Source organism: Bos grunniens, chromosome 15 (genome assembly GCF_055505025.1).
Source record: "Bos grunniens cultivar Pamir isolate PY7600 chromosome 15, Bosgru_T2T1.0, whole genome shotgun sequence".
NCBI lineage: Eukaryota > Metazoa > Chordata > Mammalia > Artiodactyla > Bovidae > Bos > Bos grunniens.
This window is the reverse complement of record NC_141179.1, coordinates 665,256-671,255: the sequence shown is the minus strand read 5'-3', so window position 1 is coordinate 671,255 and position 6,000 is coordinate 665,256.

The window sequence follows — 6,000 nt, the reverse complement described above, 5'->3', positions numbered from 1 at the left end:
TCTTTGTAATAAAAGGAAAAAGAAGCCAAATCCACACAGCCTCATCAATTTTGGGAAAAAAAAAAAAAAACTCCCTACTTTGTGAATTACTTTCAGCCACAAATGTCTCTTTTGATATTTTTTTTATTTTAATTTTATTTATTTTTTAATTTATTTTTGCTTTGCCATACATCAACATGCATCCACCATGGGTGTACACATGTTCCCCATCCTGAACCCCTCTCCCACCTCCCTCCCCATACCATCCCTCTGGGTCATCCCAGTGCACCAGCCCATCAGCAGATGAATAGATAAGAAAGCTGTGGTACATATACACAATGGAGTATTACTCAGCCATTAAAAATAATACATTTGAATCAGTTCTAATGAAGTGGATGAAACTGGAGCCTATTATACAGAGTGAAGTAAACAAGAAAGAAAAACACCAATACAGTATACTAGTGCATACATATGGAATTTAGAAAGATGGTAATCACATTTTTTTTTTAAAGATCAAAAGTTTCCCTTGAGAGAAAGACAACATTCATACATACAAATGCTCTTCTTCCTTAGGAATTGGCTTCCACAGTTTCATCAACAATGTGTTTTCCTCTAAAGGAAACCCAAGTCTTGGGCAGAAGTCAAAGAGGATATTTTATTTTGTGTGGGCTAAGAAAGTATTTCATTACTGTGTATACATGTCAGCTTCATCCAGTTGGAGCAGAGTTAGACAGGGTCCTCTGCTGCTGCTGCTGCTGCTGCTGCTGCTGCTAAGTCGCTTCAGTCATGTCCGACTCTGCGACCCCAAAGACAGCAGCCCACCAGGCTCCCCTGTCCCTGGGATTCTCCAGGCAAGAACACTGGAGTGGGTTGCCATTTCCTTCTCCAATTCATCAGGGTCTTCTACTTTCCTTTAAATTGTGAAAAGTGTAGAGGCTTGGAAAAAGAGGGTTATGGAAATGATCAACAGTATCTCTTAACCTACTTCGTTGTAGAAGAAATCTTCCCCTGAAAGTTGGAAGACCCAGACTACCTGAATGTGTGAAGTAGGCCTTTGTAAAGTGCAGTATCTGTTCCTTGGGGAGTTAATTTCTAATATTCCCCAGACATGACTGCACTAGGTTCACTGACTCTCCATGGTGCAACTGTGATTAGAAAGCTTCAATTAGGGAAAAAAAAAAATAGCCTATAAAGACAAAGGTAACAATAGGTCTTATTTTAAACTAGAATGTTGTGAAGTAATTAGCCTTCAATTAAAATAAATAAATTAATTTTAAAAAATAAGCAAAAATAAACTATAATGATGTCATCATGAAATCACTAATGCTTGATTCAGTTCAGCTCAGTCACTCAGTCGTGTCCAGCTCTTTGCAGCCCCATGGACTGCAGGATTCCAGGCTTCTCCTATCTATCACCAACTCCTGGAGCTTACTCAAACTCATGTCCATCAAGTGGGTAATACCATCCAACCATCTGATACTCTGTCGGTCCCTTCTCCCCCTGCCTTCAATTTTTCCCACCACATCAGTGTCTTTTCTAGTGAGTCAGGTCTTAGCATCAAGTGGCCAAAGTATTGGAGTTTCAGCTTCACCATCGGTCCTTCCAATGAATATTCAGGACTGATTTAATTTAGGATAGACTGATTGGATCTCCTTGCTGTCCAAGGGATTCTCAAGAGTCTTCTCCAACACCACAGTTCAAAAGCATCAATTCTTCAGCTCTCAGCCTTCTTTATACTTCAACTCTCACATCCATACATGACCACTGGAAAAACCATAGCTTTGACTAGAAGGACTTTTGTTGGCAAAGTAATGTCTCTGCTTTTGAATATGCTGTCTAGATTGATAATAGCTTTTCTTCCAAGGAGCAAGGATCTTTTAATTTAATGGCTACAGTCACCATCTGCAGTGATTTTGGAGCCCCCTCAAAAGTGATTTTGGAGGCCTTTGTAAGGCCTTCTCAGACAGCCATTTTGCTTTTTTGCATTGGGTTTTCTCATGGATGGTCTTGTTCACTGCCCCTGTACAATGTTATGGATATCCACCCACAGTTCTTCAGGCACTCTGTCTATCAGATCTAACCCTTTAAATCTATTTGTCACTTCTGCTCTATAATTGTAAGGGATTTGACTTAGGTCATACCTGAATGGTCTGGTGGTTTTCCCTACTTTCTTCAACTTAAGTCTGAATTTACCAGTAAGAAGTTCACGATCTGAGCCACAGTCAGCTCCCAGTTTTTTTTTTTGTTTTTTTTGTTTTTTTTTTTGCTAACTGTATAGAGCTTCTCCATCTTCCACTACAAAGAATATAATCAGTCTGATTTCAGTATTGACCATCTGGTTATGTCCATGTGTAGAGTCTTCTCTTGTGTAGTTGGAAGAAGATGTTTGCTATGACCAGTGTGTTCTCTTGGCAAAACTCTATTAGCCTTTGCCCGGCTTCATTCTGTACTGCAAGGCCAAATTTGCCTGTTACTCCAGGTATCTCTTGACTTCCTACTTTTGCATCCCAGACTCCTATAATGAAAAGGACATCTTTTTTGGGTGCTAGTTCTAGAAGTTCTTGTAGGTCTTCATCAGTTCAGTTCAGTCACTCAGTTGTGTCCGACTCTTTATGACCCCATGAATTGCAGTACGCCAGGCCTGCCTGTCGAACAACAACTCCCAGAGTCCATCCAAACTCATGTCCATTGAGTTGGTGACACCATCCAACCATCTCATCCTCTGTCGTCATGTTCTCCTCCTGCCCCCAGTCTTTCCCAGCATCAGGGTCTTTTCAAATGAGGCAGTTCTTCACATCAGATGGCCGAAGCATTTGGAGTTTCAGTTTCAGCATCAATCCTTCCAATGAACACCCAGGACTGATCTCCTTTAGGATGGACTTGTTGGATCTCCCTTCAGTCCAAGGGACTCAAGAGTCTTCTCAAACACCACAGTTCAAAAGCATCGATTCTTTGGTGCTCAGCTTTCTTCACAGTCCAACTCTCACATCCATACATGACCACTCAAAAAACCATAGCCTTGACTAGACGGACCTTTGTTGACAAAGTAATGTCTCTGCTTTTAAAAATGCTGTCTAGGTTGGTCATAGCTTTCCTTCCAGGGAATAAGCATCTTTTAATTTCATAGCTGTAGTCACCATCTTCAGTGATTTTGGAGCCCAGAAAAATAAAGTCATCCACTGTTTCCCCATCTATTTGCCATGAAGTGATGGGACCAGATGCCATGATCTTAGTTTTCTGAATGTTGAGCTTTAAGCCTCCATAGAGCCATTCAACTTCAGCTTCTTCAGCGTGACTGTTCGGGGCATAGACTTGGTGTTTTGTTTTGTTTTGTGATATTGAATCGTTTGCCTTGGAAACAAACAGAGATCATTCTGTCATTTTTTTGAGATTGCATCAAATACTGCATTTTGGACTCTTGTGGAATATGATGGCTACTCCATTTCTTCTAAGGGATTCTTGCCCACAGTAGTAGATATAATGGTCATCTGAGTTAAATTCACCCATTCCAGTCCATTTTAGTTCACTGGTTCCTAAAATGTTGATGTTCACTCTTGCCATCTCCTGTTTGACCACTTTCAATTTGCCTTGATTCATGGACCTAACATTCCAGGTTCCAATGCAATATTGCTCTCTACAGAATTGGACTTGACTTCCATCACCAGTTACATCCACAACTGGGTGTTGTTTTTGCTTTGGCTCCATATCTTCATTCTTTCTGGAGTTATTTCTCTATCAATCTCCAGTAGCACACTGAGCACCTTCCAACCTCAGGAGTTCATCTTTTAGTGTCCTATCTGTTTGCCTTTTCATACTATTTATGCGATTCTAAAGGCAAAAATACTGAAGTGGTTATCCTTGATTGTGCATGTCCAATTCAGTTGCTTGAAACAAAACAAGCAAAAGCAAAAAAAAAAAAAAAAGTGGTAAACTTTAAATATCCCAACTGCTTCTGATGCATTGTCATCATTTGTTTACATCTGTCTCTTCCATTCCCTGTGACCTTCCTAGTTGATGGGATTCTGATTCAAATTATTTGCTTTATAACTACTACCTGTGTTTTTCACCTAGATGTTATAAACCGTCAGTTGTTTTCTCTATTCTTTGTGACATGTAGACCTAAGAACAATAAATACCTGCTGTCTACATCATATATCATTAAAGTTCAACTTTTAAATTACATAGCATTAATTTGTTGTGTGACCTGCAGCAAGAATGTAAGCTATTGTTTTTCCACACAGCGAACTAATTTCCTTAATATTATTAATTAAATAATCCATTCCTTTATATTAATTTATAATTTGCTAAGTTGTTAAATCATTTCAGTTGTGTCCGACTCTGTGTGACCCCCATAGATGGCAGCCCACCAGGCTCCCCTGTCCCTTGGATCCTCCAGGCAAGACATTGGAGTGGGTTGCCATTTCCTTCTCCAATGCATGAAAGCAAAAGGTGAAAGTGAAGTCCCTCAGTCATGTCCGATTTAGTGACCCCATGGACTGCAGCCTACCAAGCTCCCCCATCCATGGGATTTTCCAGGCAAGAGTACTGGAGTGGGATGCCATTACCTTCTTCAATTTATAATTAAAAAGACTTTTAAAAATATCACCTCATTTACTAAAATAACTCAAGAAAATCCATGAGTTTAGAGTTTTAGAAAACTTGATAGGTATAGGGCATTTTTATATATGATTTACTGTATGAAAATATAATTCTTTAGAACATAAATAAAGTATAGTTGACACCTGAACACTAGTAAAGTAATGCTCAAAATTCTCCAAGCCAGGCTTCAGTAATACATGAACCATGAACTTCCAGAAGTTCAAGCTGGTTTTAGAAAAGTCAGCGGAACCAGAAATCAAATTGCCAACATTTGCTGGATCATCAAAAAAGCAAGAGAGTTCCAGAAAAACATCTATTTCTGCTTTATTGACTATGCCAAAGCCTTTGACTATGTGGATCACAATAAACTGTGGAAAATTCTGAAAGCGATGGGAATACCAGACAACCTGACCTGCCTCTTGAGAAACCTATATGCAGGTTAGGAAGCAACAGTTAGAACTGGACATGGAACAACAGATTGGTTCCAAATAGAAAAAGGAGTACATCAAGGCTGTATATTGTCATCCTGCTTATTTAACTTCTATGCAGAGTACATCATGAGAAACGCTGGGCTGGAAGAAGCACAATCTGGAATCAAGGTTGCCGGGAGAAATATCAATAACCTCAGATATGCAGATGACACCACCTTTATGGCAGAAAGTGAAGAGGAACTAAAAAGCCTCTTTATGAAGGTGAAAGTGGACAGTGAAAAAGTTGGCTTAAAGCTCAACATTCAGAAAACTAAGATCATGGCATCTGGTCCTTTCACTTCATGGGAAATAGATGGGGAAACAGTGGAAACAGTGGCAGACTTTATTTTGGGGGGTTCCAAAATCACTGCAGATGGTGATTGCAGCCATGAAATTAAAAGACACTTGCTCCTTGGAAGGAAAGTTATGACCAACCTAGATAGCATATTGAAAAGCAGAGACATTACTTTGCCAACAAAGGTCCGTCTAGTCAAGGCTATGGTTTTTCCAGTTGTCATGTATGGATGTGAAAGTTGGACTGTGAAGAAAGCTGAGCACTGAAGAATTGATGCTTTTGAACTGTGGTGTTGGAGAAGACTCTTGAGAGTGCTTTGGACTGCAAGGAGATCCAACCAGTCCAGTCTAAAGTAGATCAGTCTTGGGTGTTCTTTGGAAGGAATGATGCTAAAGTTGAAACTCCAATACTTTGGCCACCTCATGCAAAGAGTTGACTTTTTGGAAAAGACTCTGATGCTGGGAGGGATTGGGGGCAGGAGAAGAAGAGGATGACAGAGGATGAGATGGCTGGATGGCATCAGCAACTTGATAGACATGAGTTTGGGTGAACTCCGGGAGTTGGTGATGGACAGGTAAGCCTGGCATGCTGCGATTTATGGGGTCACAAAGAGTCGGACACGACTGAGTGAATGAACTGAACTGAACTGACACCTGA